The sequence below is a fragment of the Cryptomeria japonica genome, chromosome 1, assembly GCF_030272615.1.
Source record: "Cryptomeria japonica chromosome 1, Sugi_1.0, whole genome shotgun sequence".
In the NCBI taxonomy this organism is placed as follows: Eukaryota; Viridiplantae; Streptophyta; class Pinopsida; order Cupressales; family Cupressaceae; genus Cryptomeria; species Cryptomeria japonica.
This window is the reverse complement of record NC_081405.1, coordinates 60,197,869-60,220,169: the sequence shown is the minus strand read 5'-3', so window position 1 is coordinate 60,220,169 and position 22,301 is coordinate 60,197,869. Positions and strand designations below refer to the sequence as shown.

General features: G+C 39.5%; 1 protein-coding gene across 4 annotated transcripts in view; it reads left to right on the top strand.

Annotated features, from left to right (window-relative positions):
- Window positions 1–530: 530 nt before the first annotated feature.
- LOC131063223 (uncharacterized) overlaps window positions 531–22,301 on the top strand; it is a 111,722-nt gene continuing 89,951 nt past the window's right edge. For 3 of the 4 annotated variants that reach the window (XM_057997021.2, XM_057997019.2, XM_057997020.2), the window contains exon 1: window positions 531–724. The gene's annotated coding sequence lies outside the window, so the exon portion shown is untranslated. Of the gene's footprint in view, window positions 725–753; window positions 845–22,301 lie in introns of those variants that run through there. The other variant, XM_059222166.1, reaches the window with a different exon arrangement.

Here is a 22,301-nt window from a genome sequence, read left to right as displayed (position 1 = left end):
TATATCTATTTTTTTAGGGTTTTGAGTGTCAAACGATACATTGAATTTGACTAAACATTTAGCATTCTATGTGAATATAGAGCACTAAACATTTACCACTCTAAGTGAGAATAGAGCTTATATCTATTTTTAGGGTTTTGAGTGTCAACATCATAGACTCCCTAAATTTTAATTGAGTTGTTCAAAAAAATCTTAAAAAAGAAAGTATTTATTATCAATTATCTTACGTTTAATCATAAAAAAATATTTTAAATACAAACATGAAAACTTACTATACTTGAAATTACAAATAATAAATAGAAATACAATATAAAAAACACCATAACAATTATTTAAAAAAATCATGTATTTTTTTTTTCTTTTAATTATTATTAATTAAAACTATAATTTCAGACATGATAAATTTTTATATGATGATTTAATTTATTACAGTGTAATTTTTTTTATATTCTTTTCTTTTTATGTTGGTAAAATCAACGGCATTGACACTATGATGAGCAAAGATGTACGTCCCTCTAAAGCTAATTTCAACGGCAGAGGATATCATAGCTTGGCCAGGCTACCCGCGGATTCCCTAACACTCATTTAATTCTGACATAAAGGGATTTTCAGGTCCGCTTTAAGGTGAAAAATAAGAAAATCCTGTGGATTTCTACTCATCTGTGGGCAAAGCAATCTCAGCATGTGTTGGCTCAGATTTTTTATAGCTGCGAATCTTTAAACGGTAATAAATTTCTTATTGTTTGCAACTTATAATTACTCTGCTGTATTGTTTACGACACCATTTGGTTTTCTTGGTTTCACTCCATTTCAAAGCTGTGTTATACGGGAGTTTGGCTTACAAGTATTTCACAAATTGCTGTTCTTTTTTTTTTTTTTTCTTTTTTTCCAGATTTCTGCATAATTGAAAATTTTATTTCTTCAGACTGTTTATTCAATTTTTGAATTTATGAAGTAAAAATTCATTTTACGAAAGTGTTTTTTAAAGTATGTTTATAATGGGTTAAACAGTTGCACACTCAATCTGCTTTAGTGGGTGTCGTGCTCAGGATTAGCAGTAATACGTTACATTTCTTAAGGTGGATCGGGAGTGTTGTGTGGAGGAATAAGGTTAAATATTAATGTAATTTACAAGATTTGGAAATGCAAGAAAACAAAAAATTGTAGTTCAAATGGTTGCACTTAACAAATTATGGTTCTATACAACATATGAAATGTTTATCTTAAGCGCACCATTTGGGTCTGTTTGGAATTCCCTGAGGAGAGGGTAAGAAACTGGAGGAGAATTTCAGATTGGTTCAAGACAGAAATGTTAGCATGACCAGTACTGATTAAGCAATAGATTGAGAAACATGACTGTATTTCCTTTTGATTACTGCCTTTCTAACATAGATCTTTTAATGTGACAAAGTTATAAAAAATTAATCCTAGATGCTATAGGCCTTATACAATATGGGCAAGGCTAGGACAGGTTAACCGTTACATAGATACAACCTTTTTAACATGGATATTTTAGTGTGAAAGAGGTAGAAAAAATTAGGCCTTTTTAACCTGGATCTTTTAGTGTGAAAGAGGTAGAAAAAATTAGGCCTAGATACTATACAATACAGGTAAGAGTAGGACAGGTTAACCGGTTCATAGATACATCATTTTTGATATAGATCTCTTAATGTGAAAGAGGTAGAAAAAAGTTAGGCCTAGATACTATTGGCCTTATAGAATACAGGTAAGAGTAGGGCGGGTTAACCATTACATTGACTCAAGTTGATAATACCTTTCATGTCTAGTCGAAGGAGGTAATCCATTAAAATGTTAATGGAATACAATTATAGCTTATGATGGCCGTTCTAAGTCAATTCCAAAACACTTATGGCCACTTGGTAGAAATTTTGAGGAAAAAATTATTGCTGGGGTATTTTATTCCATTGGATAATTGGATCTTAGAGGATGCTATGTGGGAAGAAACAAATCCTACAATGTATAACTGGAGCACAGCAATTCAAGTAGTGGGCATTATTACAATAATCAAAAGATTATGATACATTTTCTTGCTTATAAGATCTGCTAATAATCATGCTTAACAACCAGGAAACGAATTAGGATCTCAGTTTTGTGTTAGAACTTAGGAGTAGCATATGATTTAGGAGTTAAAGGCTGTCCTACAGTCTTAGCGTAGGAGATTTTAGATATTTATTAAGGTAAATTTTTTTTGATGATTCAACATGTAAAACTGTTTATCTGACGTGCAGATGACAAACTGAAAATAGGAAAATAATGGCTTAAAGTAGGCATTTAAGCCTTAGAGATGGATATGCTTCTTGTAATGTTTATGTGTGCAATCCCTTAAAGACTAAATCCTCTGTTGAGTGCAGTATTCAGAAGTATGTCAGGCCTGGACAGCATTTGCATTGTTTCAACAAGGGTTTAAGTTTTTCGAATATCTATTTCTTATTCATTATTTGAAAATTTATATTATTTCTTGGCTAGAAACTCATCTTCTATTACAGCAAAAGCATGAGAGTCACATCAGCTGGGCTAGATCTATAAAATTGTCTTCTCGGGGCTTGCTTGAAAAGCTACTTTTTCATCTACTTGAAAGGGTGTTGTTTTGAGATTAGCATTCTTTGTCCTAGAAGTTCCAATTTCTGTTCAGCCAAATTTATAGCTTGGTTTCCAGAAATTCAGCTTTTAGATTCCAGAAATGAGAATGGACCTTGATTGTGCTAACCCCTGCTTAACCTGTGCCAAACTTAATGAAAGCAAATGGAAGGTTCAGGTATTTAGTTAGGTTGGTTGTTCTGTCCTCATCGAGAAGTGCTATTGGAATATAGTAGATGCTCTGTATTCAATGACAGTATAATATGATATATGTTGTGGTAGCATATTTAGTTTAGCATTGCTACAAACAAGATAATAATTAAGACTTTCAAAATGAGTGAATTGTTGAGCGCTTGCAAAGATACTAATCTGAAATTCTAAAATAATGTTTCTACTTGCCTATGATTATGCAATTATATAAATACTAGCGATGGCATTAATTTATAACTATATTTAAAACAAAATCCCACCTATAATATTTGGAAACAACTTTTAAAACAAATTTATCTCATTTCTAACTTCAGTTCAAGCGGTTCTTCTTTGGTAGCTATCAAACAAACTTTCAAACACCCATTTTGGAATGCTGCTGCTATTATGGATATCATGTGAATTTTGTAGTATGTGTTGCTCAACAAAAATGGTCATCTTGCATAACAGGTTAAATTTGGACAGCTCAACAGCTACCTTGCACAATAGATTTGTCTTAGGCAGCAATTGTTTGGCAAATTTGTCTTGCTTAGCAAAAGTGTGGACTTATGCAGCAAGGGTATTGCTTTGTACAACAAAGGCATTAGCTTCTGCAGTAAGGAAGACACCTTCCGTAGCAAAGAGACACTTTACACAACAAAGGAAACCCCTTGTGCCGCATAAAAATGACATTAATTAACTTTTCATGACTTACACAGCAGCTCCAAAACTTTGACAAACACATGCAAATCAACTGTGCAAAACATCTTGAACAAACTAGTATCAAATAATCAGTTTATTGATATTCTACCTTTTCCTACTAAAAAAACAAACACTATCTACAATAATCATAATATAAAACAAAAATCACTTTATAGGTGTAAATGCTAGAAATGAGTTTATCTAGAAGGTTTTTATAATAAAATACATGTTTCAGGGGTATAAAAAGGTTGCACACTAGTATACATTTTTGGGTCTGATGACTAGTTAGGAGTATGACCCCAAATATTTGATATTCTTTTTTTCCTGGGTTCAGATTTAAAGCTTTTCCAGAATGTTGGAAAGACAATTGGACTCCCTCCTGAATTCTGCACACCTGTAGATAGAGCCTTTTTTTAATTGTTTGTGGGCTGAAATGCTTATGGGTGATGGCATATATCAGCATTCTTATTCGGGTGACTTGTTTTGAATGGTGATAAAAAGGGCCATTTACATTGAAATAGTGAAGGAGTTTAGCAGCTTGGTTTGCATCCTGATTTATTAAATGAAATTCTGTTAATAGTAAACTCTCTTTACACTTTTGGTAGTCTAATAAATAACTAGTAATGGAAGCCTTATATAAACCTGTAAACATTAGCAGATTGGTCAACATCAACAATTTTCTTGTAAAATGTAATGCCCCCTACTAGGTTTAGGCCTGTTTTAACCATAATTAACCTATTCCAATGTACTTATAAACTAAATTGATTAGGAGACAATTCTATTTTAACATGAATCAAATCAGTGATATTCCATTAATTTATTAACAAGTAACTTGCTCATCTATCATACATCTATAATTCTTAATGCAAGTGTCAAACTCTGTTAGTACTTCAGTTTTAAGGAAGAAGAGGATGTGAATGTTACCCAAGCGCTTAGATACCAAATACAATAGGCTCCCTCAAAGTTTACAGATCCAAGCCCTTACCCTATCTTGGGACCCTGTCCCTCAAGGTTCTCGGGACGTTGATCCCTACCCTCTCTTGGGAATCACCCTATTGTCTGGATTTAGACTGCCCCTCTTGGAAACAACTCGATCCCATCTTCTTAAATACTGACAGTAATAGCATGATTTAGACTATAAGTATCCTAACTTCTCATGTATTATGAACATATATGAAATTAAGTATGACTGTCATACATATTGCAGTCCATATCCAGGTTGCCGGTTCGGGTTCGAGTTCGAAGAACCCGGTACGCCGGTATTGCAAAATTTTGAAAAGGGGTTTGGGTTCGTTAGTACAAAAACATGTAAATTTTATATATATATATATTTTGATATTTGTGAAGCCTATAAGCATGAATTAAAATTTGCATGTCACATAGCATCATATAAACAACAAAACAAACATAAACTTGTAATCATAGCATCATGATCATACCATAATAGCATCATATACATCAAGTTTAATATCAAAATGACAAAATATTCAAGTATCATTGTTTCAACTTTCAACAATATAAACTTAAAGTTTAATCATCAAATGGATCATCTAATTCATCCTCCTCCTCCTCCTCCTCCTCATTGACATTGACATTAGATGAGCCAATGCCACTTGCACTTGCACTATAAGTTGGCTCAATTTCCGAGTCATCAAGTGTCAATGCAAGAAGCTGAGAAGCAGGAGCATCCAAATCAGTATGCTCTGGCTCTATATCCCACATCTTTGTTTCCCCTTGTGTATAGTCATGTTGTTTGTGTGAAAGAAGACATAGGTTGGAATGCACATATACTAAATTCTCCGCTCTTTTTGATAGCAGCCTATTGCGCTTTATGGAGTGCATGAAAGAGTATGTGCTCCAATTTCTTTCTGAAGCAGATGCACTAGCAACCTATGAAGACAAAGTAAACAATTAAAGTTATACATTAATAAAAATAAAATTACTAGCAACCTATGAAGACAAAGTAAACTATAAATAAACTAAAACTTATAAATTTAAAATTTTAATTAATTAATCTTACTTGTGATAAAACTTTTATAGCGAGGGGTTGTAGGTGTTGGAAGCATGTGCCATGGAAGTACCACCAGCTATGAGCATCCTTCTTGGATCTATGGCGAAGTGCATCAACACTTAGACCATTCCCATTTGCGAATTCTATGAACTCATTTGTAACAACATCTCGCAAATCATCATCGGGATATAGTCTAAGAAATGCTGCCTTGTACCCATCAGATACTTCTAGATCTCTCCATGGTGGAATCCTTCCTGGTTTATCAAGAAACTGATTGCTATAGTACTTAGGTGTCAAGGCATAGGCAAGAAGGTGCAAAGGAGTGGTCATCTTATTCCACCTTTCTACAATAATTACTTCCAGTTCTTTGAAGAATTTCTCCTGAGGATCATTCTCTTTTTCATTTATAGTGACCTTTATTTTTTCAAGCATTGAGTCAATGCCATCATAAATCTCACCTATGCAAGGCCTATCCATTTCTGTATGGCGAATCATGCTCATGATGGGCTCAATGATACTTAGGAGATATGTAACAAGATCCCACCATTTCTCACTCAATATTCTATCCCTAATTTTTTCTGCCCTCAGTGCTACTTTGCTTCCATACAGTCCAATTGGTGCTGATCACCATATTGCATAGTGCCACTCTAACTTTCACAAGTCGTCTTAAGACAATTGTGTTTGATGCAAAATGCGTCTCAGCAACCTATAACACAAATTAATGCCAAATGATTAAAAAATAAAGCCAAACTTTAAAGAAGAATACACAATATAGCTTACACAATGATATTATGAACATTGAAAATTAAAAAAAATCAGAAAATGTAAAATTAAATTACTATTTCACTTACCTTCAATAGCTCCAAATTCGAATAGGTTCTAAAAATCCCTTGAGACATGTGGTGGTTTGTGATGAACATTTGGATGTCCTCAGCCTCTGCATACACATTTTGATCCATTTTATTTTTTGCCCAATCCTTTGTAGCATAAGATTGAGTGAATGTACCGCACAAGGTGTCCAAAAGATGTGATCATAGTGTTGCTCAACCAACAAACCAGCAGCTCTACAATTTTTTGCATTGTCCGTTATGACTTGGACAACATTGCGGGGTCCCACAGACTCAATGGCAGAGATGAAAATTTCTGCAATAAATTGGCCATCTTTTATTTGGCCCTCACAATCCACAACTCTCAAAAACATTGCCCCTTTAGGGGACACTGCTATGACATTGATCAAGGGACGGTTTTTAGCATCTTTCCACCCATCTGAAACAATTGTTACACCTGTCTCAACCCATGAATCTCTAATGGGTTTCAATGCATCTTCAACCCTCTTCACCTCTTTCTCCAATAATGTTCCACGTACCTTCTCATAACCGGGGCCCTTATACCCTCTTGGTGCCTCATTAACACTTTTTATCATTTGCTTCCAATATGGGAAGCGAACAACATTGAATGACAACCCATTTGCATAAATGCACCTTACTATATCTTGGTTAGCATTGTCTCTACTCTCATTTTGGAATGTGGTTTCTAATGGCCCCTTTGTTCTTTTACGTGTCAAGGGTGGTTCACTTTGAGGTTCATTTGTGGCAAAGAAGGGGTGGTCTTCTACTACAATACTGGGATTAGAAGGGCCTTGCATTCCCTTTGTTTTCTTTGATGCGGTTTGGTTCAATCGACGGGCTTCCTTCTCTTCTGCCGCCTCATGCTCCCTAATATATTTCATCACTGTCTCATCTGGTATAGGTTTACCATTTTTTCCAGGGCATTTTTTGATGCCTCTTCCTTTTATTCCACACAAATGGCCTACCACCCGATAATATGAACTATTACGTTCAATATCACATCCATGGCATTTCCAACGAAATCCCCCACCTCCCGAAAGTTGTTTTATAATGTCCACATATTTCCATAAGGGAGAATTTGGATCATTTCTTTGTTTTGCAATTATTTGTTCATTGTCAATGGAGGAAGATGTAGATGCCATTCTAGTTCCTATGGCAAGAAATAATATAAACATATTCAAAAACAAAAACTAAATAATGAAAAAAAATTCAAGTTTCATGTTTGACAATTTGTGAAACAAAAATAGTTGGAAAAAAATGTTTAAAAACCTACCTCTTGTAGCCAATGGAAGCTTGAAAATGTATGGAAATGATGCTGCAACACTTGTTGAAGCTCCAAAAATCAGTCTTCAACTCCTCCTCTTTGATCTTGGAAGCCAAATTTTGTTCACCCTTTCTTCAACCCGCTCTCATAAAACTTTTGTTTGCAACACAAATGAGGTGAAATGAGTCAATAAAATGTTTTAGAAGTCAATTTTAGGTTAAACTTTCACTTTTTACAAGGCGGAATTGAAAAAAAATAAAAATTTGCATTGTTTTTTGACTTTATGGGTCGCCCAGCCTCCCGGGTTTGACTGGGTCTGCTTGGGTTCGACCAGGGTTGAACCCACTCTGGGTTTTTCGAACCCAGTTCGAACCGGACCCGTACCATGGACCCGATCGAATCCGGACCCGTACCAGGGGGGCCCAGAGGCGAACCCGATAACCTAGATAATATATATCGGTCTTCTGTAGTTTTAAACTTATTATCTTTTGTGATGGATATCTCCCATAATCCTTAATGAGTATGCGATTCTTATTAAATATATATTCGAATGGTTGAATGGTTGCACCCTTTTGTTTGGTGATGGATGCAACCTTTCCTTGATCGCTCCTTTCCCTTTAGACAAATCGTGCCTCTTCATTAATGTGTTGACTAACAACTATTAGTTTCGACATTCACATTGCTGCATAAATTAGTGATCTATTTAATTGTTGCAAAGGCAGACAGATTGACATGCGTCAGATCTGGTCAGCCACTACTAATAGCTGTTTATTACTTTATGACAATTAATCCAATTTATCTTTCAAACGGTTGATTTAAAAGAAATGTTAAATACTACTGTTGTCATGTTTGCATATACATTATCACCTTAGGATGTGTATAGTTTTGTTTATTAATCTAATTTGTTAATACAAAATTGGGGCATGACTGTAAGAATAATATTTTATATTATTAGTGTTTATGGTCAATAATGCAACTAACTGTTAGAGATCTTAAATGTCTACAGTAACAGGTAGTTAGAAGTAGGTAACTTCTTTAATAGCTAAGATATTTTGTAACTCCTATAAATGTATCTCTTCCCTCAGTTAATAAACCAAGTTTTTACCAGTGAATCATCTCTGATTTTCACATGGTATCAGAGCAGGATTAAATTTTTTTGGAGCAATTTTATAATTCTAAAATTTTTAGTGAAGATTGCATCCAAATTTTTTTTGAATATTTTTCCTGCATCATGGGTCTGCCTTGGAAAATTTTTCCTACCCATGTCTGTTTTCGTCAAGGGTTTTTTTGAATTCGCGAGTTTGTTGGGCTGTTTTTTTCGGCAGGGTCACGTTTTTTCTGCCCTCATCCCGCACGATTTTTTCTGGAAAAATCGAGATTTATCCTGCGATTTTCGTGCCCTGTCTGTCGTTTTACCCATGCGATGGCATTCTACAATTTTTCTGAGCTTTAATGGCCGCCCAGGGTTTCTGAAAATTCGTCTAGGGTTTTAACCCTATGTTTCAACTCGATTTTTTTTTCCGATTATAGATTCTTGGTGGGTTTTTCGAGAGCTCAATTGGGTTGTCATCGGATTTTCCTGGGTGTATCGTTTTTCGTGCCTCATTTGTTGAGCCCGCGGATTTGACTCTTCATTTTTAGAAAAAATATTCTAATTGCAGATTCTTTTTGGGTTTTTCGCAAGGTTTTTTGGGTCTTCATTGGATTCTTCTAGGTCAGTCGAAAAGTTTACCTCGAAAACTGTGCTAGGGTTTTGAGATTATCTTCTTCGTTTCAAGTCAGGAAAAAATTTATTTGCAGAATCTTTGTGGGTTTTTCGAGATTTGAATTGGCTTGTCATCAGATTTTTCTGGGTCCCTCGAATTTTTTTGCCTCGAAATCGTCCTAGGGTTTCAATTTTTGCCTTAAAAATTTGACTTGCAGAATTTTTGGATAAAAACCCTCTGTTTTCATCTGCTAGTTTTCGTGCCTTCACCAGTTCAACCTCGGGGTACGTGATGGCATCTCTGACGAATATAATGCTTGAAAGCAGCCAGAAATTCACTAGTCGCAACTACAACACTTGGAAGTAGCGTATGCTGACCATTCTTGAGTACCAATGTCTTGATGCAGTTGTTTTGGGCACGTCTTAATGTCCAACCACTGTCGGAAAAGATTAGGACAAATGGGATGAGAGCAACCGAGAAGCTGTCATGCTCATTAAACTCTCTGTCACAGACGAGCAGCTACCTCAGGTATCGTCTGACAAAACAGCGAAGGAGATATGGGATCATTTGAAGAGTCTCCATTAAACCTCTGACAAGAGCAGAGCATTCTTTTTGAAGAATATGCTTTTTTCGATTATGATGGACGAGAGGACACTTCTGCAGGATCACTTGACCAAGATCAAGGACATCGGTGACCAACTTGAGGCGATTGGTCGCACAATGGAGGAAGAGGACATGGTCGTCATTACTTTGAAGAGTTTGCCCAAATCTTACGAGTATTTCATCGAAACGCTGAATATCACTTCCACTGACGTTGATTTGAAGTTTTCCGATCTTTGTAACAAGCTTTTACAGCAAGATTGGTGGCGCCAGTAGTTTGGAAGCAGTACTAGTTCCACCTCCACCGAGCAAGCGTTCTCTGCCAAATCTTCTCCTAAGAACAAAGGGAAGGCTCAATCTTCTCAGCCGAAAGGCTCTGGTACTTCTCAGGACAGCAAGAAGAATAAGAACGTTCAGTGCAATTATTGTCACAAGTTTGGTCACATGAAGGCCGAGTGTCGAATTTGATTGGCTTTTGAACAAAGAGGCAGGGAGGATCTCAACAGAAAGCAAATGTCATCGAACACTCTGAGCAGAAAGAATCTACTTTCTATCTTTTATGGCCAAGAGAATAGTAGATCCAGTCAAGCTTGAAAAACTCGGATTTTGCAATAACTCGACAAGGCCAAAATTTTTTAAAAACTCGGGACTCGCCAAAACTCGGCAAAACTCGGCAACTTTATCGAACATTTGAAAATACATTTTTTTTTTATATATAATTCAAAAACACACATTTACACCAAATTTGTATAACATATATGATTTCCGTGATATATAAATCAAATTTTTTTGGTAATACATAGCAACAAATGCAAGTATCATAGCATAAACCAAAAATCAAGTGCAACATATGAATAAGAGTTCAATACATATCAACGTATCATAGTGACAGTCTCATAGAGTTACAGAGTCATAGACCACAAAACAAGAACCTCTGAAATTCTGATTACATATCTGTTGACGTGTATTTTGTACACTATCAAACACAGAATAAAATACCTAAAGGTACCTTATCCTCTCTTGAGTAAAGCCTTTGATTGCTGAAGATATCGCGAAAAAGGATCAATCAGGATGACTTCAAGGTTCTTGTATGTAGGGTCTCTACGTGTGGATAAGCTCTTTGTGGTATGATGTGATTTGCTGGAATCACAAGGGGACTTACATTTGATGCCTGAACTTCTGATTTGCTTTGAATATTGCTGGACACAGGATTTTCACTAGCTTTGACTTGAAAAAAAGGAAAAAAGATGAGGGCGAAGAGAGGATCTAATCCTAATACTAAGAATGTAGGAGCAATGATTGATCTTTGATGAAACTCTAACTAGGTCTTGTTTTGACATCGCAGGACCATCTCCACAAGGCTAGTGCGATCTTCGAAGGAAAACTTTATGATGTTCAAATCATCACTGCAGGCATAGACACCATCAGGTTGATGCATATCAATGAAGAAGCGACAATTGAAGTTAGGCTTAAGCTGAATGATTCCAGTTGACTACGCAAGGCAAGTCTGCAATCAACAAACTGCTAGTAGTATGGATGTACGAATTCCACCATCAATCAAGCACATTTCTTCCACTCATCTAATAACATGAAATCAAATATGAGAAGTATAAAGACCATGCAAATTGTCGAATTGACCCATAAATTTCACCATTTCTTCAATGAAGTTACAAGTCTTTTACAACAACCTCTTGGCAACAATCTTTGCCTTCTCTCTCTACTCTACTCTAATTGCTATTCTAATCACCTTCTAACTACTTTCTATCTTCTAACTGCTTCAACTATTTACATACTATCTCTAACTATTGCTAATTCCCTTTACAAAATGAAATGCCAGGGCTTATATAGTGCCCTCAATACAATTCGATGGCTTAGATCAATTCGAGATCAATGGCCAAGATTTTACAATGAAAACCCTAATTAGGGTTTGTTACAACCATTACATAACATTTAATGCTTGACCAATGAAATAATTGTATTGCTTGGACACATGTCCTCTCTGGAAAAATTCCACCAATGAATAGCCGAGGTAGGTACATCGGAGTTTGTGCCACCTCCCATGAGTTAGGTACATCGAATCTGGACATGCTGAGGTGGATCAATCCGACTGGAGGAGTGATGACTGGGATGCCACCTCGTCTGACACTTGGTTGATGCTCAATTTGGTAACGTTGAGAAGTTAGCCTTAATTAATTCTTCTGGAACTATTTGCTTCTTCAACGAACCCTTTGCTTTGACTTCTTGTGTCCTTGATTTGCAGGATGATGATGTACCTCGCCTTGTAATACTGGATTGGAGAAGGTCGCCCTTGATGACGTTAGTCCAAAGAAGGCCGTCCTTGTCGATGCTAGGCTGGAGGAGGTCGCCCTTGTCCTTGCTTGACCGTCCTTGATTTGGCTTGATTTTCCTTGAGGAGAGTCTTCCGACTCGTAGATCTTTCGAGCTTGGAGTCGCCATCTTGATACCTACACAACATTTCAAAATTAGTAATATATCTTGAAATCTAAAAATTAAACTTTAAAAGGAATATTCAAGATTTTAATTAGGAAACTTCATGATAAATCTTGAGTTATCATTTCCTAAATTTACTAAGCCACTTGAGATTGAAAATTGAAAATTCAAAATTGAGACTAGGAGAATCTCGCCATACCTCCACTTGGGAATTAACTCTAAGAAAAGATGCAAAATTAAGCAAGTTTGCTAGGCAAAATGTGGATCAAAGTCTTCAAAATGTGCTTCTTCTATCAACTTCACCACTTCTAGCCTTCAACGTCTTGAGGAAAATTCGCTCCACCTCTAGCCTTCAACTCGCACTCCTTCTTGGACCAGATTTCGCACTCCTTTATTGCTCCTTCAAAATCGCACTTGGACAAATGATTGAAAGATGGATTAAAATGCTCAACACACCCCTCTTATATAGGCGCTCATCTTGATAATTGCCCCTAGGCGGACTTGGAAAATAGGCCCAAAAAACAAATAAAATTTAATAAAAGAGGGGGCCGACCTTGCAAAATAATACCCCAAGCGCTCCCTTTTTATTTTTAAAATAATAATAATTAATTTTAAATGCCTTTATAATTAAAAAATTCGATTTCTAGGCTCAAAATTAATTATTAAATGTTAGGCGCACTATTTTTAAATACCAATTTAATTAAATCTTTCACATTTTTATCGAATTTGGCATTTTAATGTAATTCGAAAATATTGGCGCCTAAGCATGGGAGAAATAAGGGACACTAACCATATCGCTCTGGTCCCTGGGAGAGGGACAGGAGCGCTCCTTCATTTTGGCCTTGTTTTTCTTGTTTTTCACGTTCAGAGTCATGTCTTAGACGTCCAAAATAGCATTTTAATTGGGAATCTTGAGCTTAATTCGTCCCTTTGGTGGAAGGAGTGCGCTTTAAAGTACTTTCGCCCTGGTCCCTTGGTGAGGGACAGGAGCGAACTTGCCTTTTTCCTTGGGTCTTTGTCTCTTTAATCACCAATTTATATCGCAAGGTAAGTAACAATGTTATCCATTCATTCCATGCATACTTTACTCGTCCTTTACAATGCAAATTTGATATTTGAGTGAATATCGCCCTGGTCCCTTGGTGAGGGACAGGAGCGAACCTTTGTTCCTTGTGCTCATCCTTGTTTATATCAACTTGCAACTGTCTTCACGGTGTAAAATGATGTTCCTTACTCCCTTTTGAACACTTGAAATGTGAGTGGCAACTTAAACTTGGACACACTTGAACATTTCGCTCTGGTCCCTGGCTGAGGGACAGGAGTGAACTTTCACTTGTAGGCTCAATCATGCTTTGCTAACTTTTAAAACCATCTTCAATGGATCCGCTATGCTTCCCTTCACTCATCCTTGACATGTAATTTGCTTCATCTTGGTGAGAGATTTGTCTAAGGAAGAAATCGCTTTGGTCCCTGGGAGAGGGACAGGAGCGCCTAGGACAATATGGGCTTCACTTGGCGTTTTTGCAATCTTCAAATTATCTTCAACGAACTCGTTACGCCTCCTTTGCTTGCCTCAAACTTAACACTTACTTGATCTTCGCCCAAAACCTGTCTTATAGGGAAAATCGCTCTGGTCCCTGAGAGAGGGACGAGAGCTATCACTTAAATTCGCCCTGGTCCCTGGCAGAGGGACAGGAGCGATTTTGCTTCTAGGGTCAATTTTCCTCATGATTGCGCTTTCAAGTTATATTCAACTGATAAAATGTATCTCCTTTGATCTACTTAATTCGCGAAATCGTTCAAATCTTTCAAGGACAAGGCAATTTTGGATTTCAAGCTCCGGTCCTTCAGTGAGGGACAGGAGCGAATTTTGCTCTCTAGGCCAAATCGTTACAATTTTCATCAAAAAAAGTCTTGGCTAAGGAAGATATCATCTTACTTCATGCTATGAATAAAAGTTAATGTCCAAAAAAGGTCTAAAATTGTGCATATAAAGAAAATCGCTCTGGTCCTTCAGTGAGGGACAGGAGCGAATTTGACCTTCTAGGCAAAAACTTCATCATTTCATCGTTTTTGATCAAGTCTGGATGCTCTATCACGTTCATTTTGTCCTCCATCATGCCTTTGATGTCTCAATTTGTCCAAACAAGGTCAGGAATGACTCCACTAAGCCTTTTCGCTTTGGACCCTGGGACAGGGACAGGAGCGATTCGCCTTGGACCCTTGGAGAGGGACAGGAGCGCTTTTCGCTCTGGACCCTTGGAGAAGGACAGGAGCGAAATTTGACTTTTTGAACTCTCTATCAGGATAATTTTTATGGAATATAACATTAAAGCATAAGTGACATTTCCTTCTATGTTTCTTCTTTCTTATACTTTAAGTTATATTCCATATATACTTTCAGGATGTTTGAGAGTGGTTTCAGACCTCCAAGAGTTATATTGCAAAATCTAGTTTTTTGAGGTTTTTCAGTTTCCAGACTCAGTCAAATTTCAGGATCAGGACATTCCAGACTTAGCCAAATTTCAGGATCAGGACATCACTCAAGCCGGACTTGCTATCCTATTGATCTTCCCGACAGCACTCAAAATGCAAAGGCTAACTAACAAAACCCTAAAAGACCTAGAAAACAAACCCTAAAAAGCAAAAAAAACATGGGTCCCCATTTGCAATGGGGCGATGTGTGAAAACATCACAACAATATCAAGTTCAAAGTTTGGTATCAATGAAAATAAGAAATCATAAATTGCATCTACGACTAAAGCTCAAAACAGATTGTGGCCGTTGGGTGGGTGGTGCTGAAGTAGTGGCAACATCCTCAACACTAACAGGTGCCTCTGCTGCATGATCAACCTCCTGCTCCTCCTCACGTGCTGCCACTTCCGCATCCCATTCCTCTCCTGCCCTCTCCAACTCACTCAGCTGCTCATTAGTAAGGAATGGATCCAAATCATTATCAACATCATCAGGAGAAGCAACCCATTCTGCTGCATATGGATCAATTTCATCCAAGTCAAGTGCTTCATGTGAATCTTGCCCTAGCACCTTCTTCTCATGTAATCGAATGTTGTACCGCACATAGACAAGATCATTCAAGCGTTGTTGAGTCAACCTATTGCGCTTTTTTGTGTGGATGTTCTCAAAAACACTCCAGTTGCGCTCACAACCAGAAGCACTACAAGGCTGTGATAATATGCGGATGGCAAGCTTTTGAAGATTAGGTATTGTGGCACCATAATCTTCCCACCACAAATCTACAAGGATACAAAATGTGATTTATAACTTGTAAAGATTTCAATAATCTTAAAGAGAGAAATAAATGGTAAAAATTAAACATATGTTTTTTTTTACCTGGTCGTAAGGTGGCTCTCCTACGTTTGCAATCAGGTGAAGAAAACAATTCCCCTAAGGCCTTCTTATAACTCTGCAACTCATCAAGTATCAGGTCTCGAAGGATCTCATCATCAACTAATCTCCGAATGCATGTGTCAAGGCCAATTCTAACCTCTGCATCTGCTCTGAAACTCGGAGAGTAAAAAAACTTGGGATTCAAGAAGTAGGCAGCAGCATGAATATGTTGGTGGAGTTGATGGTTCCACCTCCGATCAATTATGCGACATATGGGTTCATACTTGGTCTTGTTTGACCCATACAAGCGTTGAATCGCCTCTTTGGCCTTATCCATGGCCTCATATAGATACCCCATGGAGTTATGATCCCCATCCACTATTCGTAGCACCCCCACCAACAGTTCCGACACCTAGATATAAAAAATCTAACAAAATCAGCAGATTGAAATATTAGAAAATTAAATAATAAATCATCAATTAAAGTTTCAAAACTTACATTGATGATCTCCTCCACTATCTTGGCAAAATTAGTATCAAAAATGGCAATCACAACCTTCTCTGCTTCAGGCTTTGTAGCATAAGGACTCCCCAACCATCTTTCACTCACGAACATCCGCTTCAGGTTGGGCAATGTAGCAAGTATGCTCTGCAAGGTGAGGAAATTGGTAGCAAAGCGTGTGACCCCCGACCGCACAAGATCCTTACCTTCAGTGTGCTCTCTCATAAGATTCAGGACCCATGTGTGATTGTAGATGTATTTGGTGATATTCCTTCCATCTTCAACCACTTTCTTTACCCAACTTAGTTTCCCTATGTCCTCAAGGAGCAAGTCAAGACAATGGGGAGCACAAGGGCTCCAAAATAATGTCGGATGTCTAGCCATTAGAAGTTTGCCGGCTGCCACATATGCAGCTGCATTATTAGTCACAACTTGGATGACATTCTGCACTCTGTTGTGCGTTGCATACGCCCCCTGTCGCCGACAGGGTCCCCCTTTCCAGTTTTGAGTTTTTTGATCGTCATCCCGAGAATCGAATCAGAGTTTCTCGTGTCTCCTCGAGCGAGTTCGTGATCAGCCCGTAAGCTGATCAACGTTGGAGTAATGAACCAATGAGCCATTTTGACTGATCTGGCTTTCGGGCGTAAATACCGAGAGTTTGTTCCAAAATTTCAAAACTTAACATAATGCATCTCCTTTTCGGACCCCAGGTCCGAACTTGGCGAAAGTCAAGTTAAGGTAAAAAAACGTTATGCGCTCCTCTTTTTGGATTTAAGTGTCCGAAAGTGAAAATTCAAAATTTAAAAGCGTAAGGTGGAATACCATTTTCGGACCCCAGGTCCGAAATGTCCAAAATCAAGTTAAAACGTAATGCTGCGCGACCATTTCGGACCTTAGGTCCGAACTTCAACAAAGTGAAGTTTTAAAACATTGTGCAAACATCCATTTCGGACCTTAGGTCCGAACTCCAACAAAGTGAAGTTTTAAAACATTGTGCAAACATCGCATTTCGGACCCTAAATGACAAAGTTAAAGTTTTTTTTTTAAAAAAAAAAAGAAGCTGCATAAACACCGTTTTCGGACCCTAAGCCCCGAAAAGGCAAAGTGAAGTTTTAAAACATTGTTCAAAAAACCGCGTTTTCGGACCCCCGCGTCCGAATGAAAAGGGCGAAGTGTAAGTTTTAAAACACATCAAATAACATACTTCGGACCCTAAGCTCCGAAAAGGGCGAAGTAAGTTTTAAAAAACAAAACGCATACCATGCATACTTCGGACCCTAGGCTCCGAAAAGGGACAAAGTTAAAGTTTTTTTTTTAAAAACAACATAAGCAGCGTTTTCGGACCCCCGCGTCCGAATGAAAAGGGCGAAGTGTAAGTTTTAAAACACATCAAATAACATTCTTCGGACCCTAAGCTCCGAAAGGGAAAGTGTGGTGTTTCAAAAACAACATCGAGACGCACTTCGGACCCCCGCGTCCGAATGACCAAGGGCGAAGTAAGTTTTAAAGGCATTTCTCCAGCATCGAAATGCATACTTCGGGCCCTAAGCTCCGAATGAAAAGGGCGAACTGAGGTTTTAAAAATGCAGCGCATGGCACACTTCGAACCCCCGCGTCCGAACGAAAAAGGCGAAGTGTAAGTTTTAAAACATATCAAATAACATTCTTCGGACCCTAAGCTCCGAAAGGGAAAGTGTGGTGTTTCAAAAGCAACATCGAGACGCACTTCGGACCCCCGCGTTCGAGCTTCAACATCATCGGGCAAACAGCGTTTTCGGACCCTAAGCGTCCGAAATTCCAAGGTGAAAGTTTAAAAACGAAGTCCAAAAGCAAGCAAAACATTAAACGCAAAAGGCACAGTGTGTAACGCGGAGGTCAGGACGAGCAAACCCACGAAGGTTAGATTCGAACACCTCCAATTCAAAATTCGAAAGGAACTCTTAAATCCGAAAACAAGGAGGTAAGACACTGCATCATCCTCCCATCAACCATTTAAAATTCAGGTTGCTAGGCACAGAACCATGTGAAATTGATAAATCCTCTTTCATCCTCCAAACCGCGAAAATTTAAACAGGAAGGATAACCGTTGGGATTCAAATTTTGCAGGATCATCCGCTCGCCCCGCGCAACAAGGTCGGGCAATCACCCATCATTCGCTCCAATCAGGTAAGTACGCCTTATCGCGTACGGTCATTTAAAATGTGTGAATCAAATACGCAAATACGCAAAATTTGAAATGCTTAGAGTCTGCATCTCCATCATTCGAGCATCCAAAATTTAGGACTTATTCCCGGAGTTTGGCCGAAAACTGCATCTCTTTTCAAAATTCTCATGTTTTGCCTTTGTTAAAATTAATCCAAAAAATTCGAGAGTAAGAATGCTTAGTCATAAATCTTCAGGAATATGATGCTGTAGAAGTTAATCAGATTGTTAGCCCAGAGTGACATTTAAGCTAATCTCGGTCTGTTGAAACACTTCTGTTATTATCTAACCCGCATCGTCATTCTCGTGTCACCTTGTAATCCGTGTCTGGCTGTGCAGGATAAATGCCTAAATCAGCGGCAGAATCATCAAAAACACCCGCTGCAGCAGAAACCTCACGAGCATCCAAATCAGACATCCCACGGAAAGTTGAAAGAATGAAGTATCAGTATCAGAGGGGAGGGTTAAGAGAGTCAAAGGTCCAGAGTATCTGGGACAACATTGGTGACACCGACCTTGGCCACATTGATATTCAGGATTTCAGGGATCGGGTCTTCTCACCCAATGCATATGGCAGGCCTAGGCAAATGCTGGAAAGTGGCATCGCCCAAGCAGCAGGTTTTCCTCCAGCAATCCAGAACTATGAGTTAGTAGTGGAAGCTGCTCGGCATTACGAGCCAAAGTCCAGATTAGTGCTTCTGGAAGATATCACTATTGCCGACTTCTCCCCTGAGGCTATCGGCGATGCATTTGATATCCCCTTTCCAAATAATCCCATAGCTACAACAATGGACGAGGCACAGGGGGCGTATGATATGAACCCAGCTCGATGCAGGGCACTAATTAACGAAGAATGGTTCAAAGAAAAAAGGCCTTCAAGCACCAGGATTGTGAAAAAGACCCCCAGAAGTGACTTTCATAATGAACATGGTGATATGGTCACCTTACTTAGCCGAGTCATGGGACTCCCTAAGTCCAACTACTTTGAAGAATGGATGTTCTATTTTACAGAACAGGTCTTTGCCGGAAAGTCTAAGTTTGACTGGGCTCAGATCATAAGTGATAACATCCACGCTCAGCTGATTGATCTTGAGACAAAGAAGTATTTCACCATGACCTCCTATTTGGTCTATATGTTCGCAAAGAACCAGCCACTGCCAGGATTAATAATGAAAGGTGAGATCGGGAATGGGCCTGGTCAGGTAAAGGTTTATGATTGCTACCCGCAGCTGCACTACCAGGATATAGCTCAAAGGGAAAAGAGCAGCCCGGCTTACGCGGTTGGACAGTACGAACGTGTCAACGACGCCTTCACAATGCGCCTAGTCAGGCTAATGCAGGGAGGGTTACACATAAGGCTCTCGGAGCAAGCTACCATTTTAGTGCAGAGGTATGGGGCCTGGTTTATTCAGTTCCCAAGATTCTCCTACATCCGAATTGCTGGCTTCGAAGGTGCCCCCCTTCGACTTCCACGGTACCCAACCGATAAAGTAGTCCTCATGGAAGTGGCAAGGCAATCACGCCCTGCCGGCGTATTATTACGAGAAAGCAAGCAGGCTGGATTCGCATTTCCAATGATCATAGGCAACCATGATGTCCAATTGAGAACTCCCACCCTAGCAGAAGAGTCCCTTGCAGAGCTAGCCTCTTATGGCCTACAGGAACATTTCCCAAGAAAATGTTTCGATCATGACAATTTGGCAAAGAGAGCTTACGGTAGGCGCTACAGAGCAAAGGAGTCAATTGAAGATTACTGGAAAAATTGCTCCGATGACTACGAAGTCAGGCGACGGGAATATTCTAGATTGAGTGTGCAGCAAATGCGACTCTTTGAGTACCGTCGGGTCCCGGATCAGCTCACAGACTCGGGGAATTGTCTCCAAGTCCGGGAATTCGAAGCAGTGAGGCATCTCTTGCCAGGCGTTGATTGGTCTCAAGACCCAATCACGGATTTCGAAGCAGTCATGGCAGCCCCGGCAAGATACACAGATCAATGGTTACAGCACCAGATCGAGAGGCTAGTCCATGAAGGGGTCCAGTTTACTTACCATCTGATGGGCAATTTCGACTCTCAGTCTTCCGAAGATGAAAGGACATCAGCTGAAAAACCAGAGAAAAGGAAGAAAACTAAGGCTTGCAGAGGGACTCGGACGTCCAAGAGAACAAGGAGGGAGAAGATTCCCATAAGAAGGCCAGAGACCACTTCATCTTCAGACCCCAGTTCGCCCGATGGTGCCATAGATTTGGATTGCATACCTGCTCCGCCTTCCCAGAGCGACATAGAGGCATTCCAAGCCAATGATCCTCCTGCTCCAGATATGCCGGACACCGAGCAAAAGGGTCCCAATCCGACTAAGCCGGGTGCCCAGATAGAGGAAGGAGAAATCCCATCCACCTAGGGGATCGAAGTGCATGAACCTACCCAGCAGAGCCGCCATGAATTACTACTCCTCCATGCAGCCAAGGACGACTCAACTGTCGAAGGGGAACAAAGAACAGACGAGATCCATGAGCTCGAGGGAACCAAGGAGCCACCATCACAGGAAGATATCAGACAATTATTCAGTGAGATAGGGGAGAACTCAGATGCAAACAAAGAGCTTCCTCCTTCTTCCACCCCTCCGATGGCGGGACAGCTGTTAATTTGTGATCAGCCAGTTGAAAGTATGGGAGCACAAGGTGCTAACTTAACCCTATCCTCAACCCAGACAGTGCCTCAAGAGTGGCTGATCGCCAGAGCTCAGCGTAGGGCCGCCACCAAGGCGCCCATCGACCTTGAAGACATCTTCTCACGAATGGATCAAACAAAAGCAAAAGGGAAGAAGAAACCGAGAACATACTCTAAGATAACCAAGGATGGGCAAAGGAACCGCACTCTTCATATTGCTACCCCGCCCGTAAACAAGCTAGCAGATCAAATAACCCTGGCAGATTATAGCATTACGACTGTCCCCATCGGACGAGCTACAAAAGAGCAAGAAAAGGAGGAATTTAAGGACTCGGTGCAAAACATACTCAGACAGCTCGAGGAAATCACGGCTGAAAAGGACATGTATCGGGCCCGTGCTGAACAAGCCGAGGGATACATCGATAAGCTCCTACGGCCACTACACAACCCCTCTGAATCCCATATTCCCCCAATGACATTGGCGCAGAGGACCACAACTGAATTTGAAGGAATCCGGGATACCGCAAAGGCCGTTAAGGAATGGGTGCAAGACATCAAGAAAAAAGGAGAACAGATCCTCAAAGAAGTAAAGGAAATGGCTCTCCATCGAGAGCTCACTCTCGTCAGGTTGTTAGAAGTAAAGAGAGAATCCCTCCACATGCATGAAGTAGCGGCCTCTACCCTTCCCCTCCTAAGAGCTCTTTTCTGGACACATACACAAATTCCCACACTGCCTGACATCTTGAGTCCCCATAGCATCAGTGTTCTCAAGGAATGGTATTGGACCGTCACCATGAAGAACGATGCCCAGGAAATTATTGACAAAGAAAATGACGCGTGTGAGGCGATTCTGGGGAACATGCAAGAACTAGGCAAGACCATCCTCCGATCAATGGTTTCGGGGTGGATAAATGACCTGTCCGACAGTGTAATCCGGCCGGATTGGGAGGGAAGATTGGGAGCAGATAAGGCTTCTTATTCCATTGAAGACTTAAGTTTTGCTGGTCAGTTCCATTCAGACATATTATGCTTCGAGCGTAATCGCTCCGGCTGGAAGGACGGTTTAAGGCACGTGGACCAGTATCTCGAAGGCATGCAATACAAAATTCGCCACCCTCCCATGCCACCTTTTAATCCCCTCTTCCAATTATGCATCAAGTTTCAGGAATATGTCCGCGAGGAACGAGCAGCAGGTCGTGATTTATGGCGAGAATAC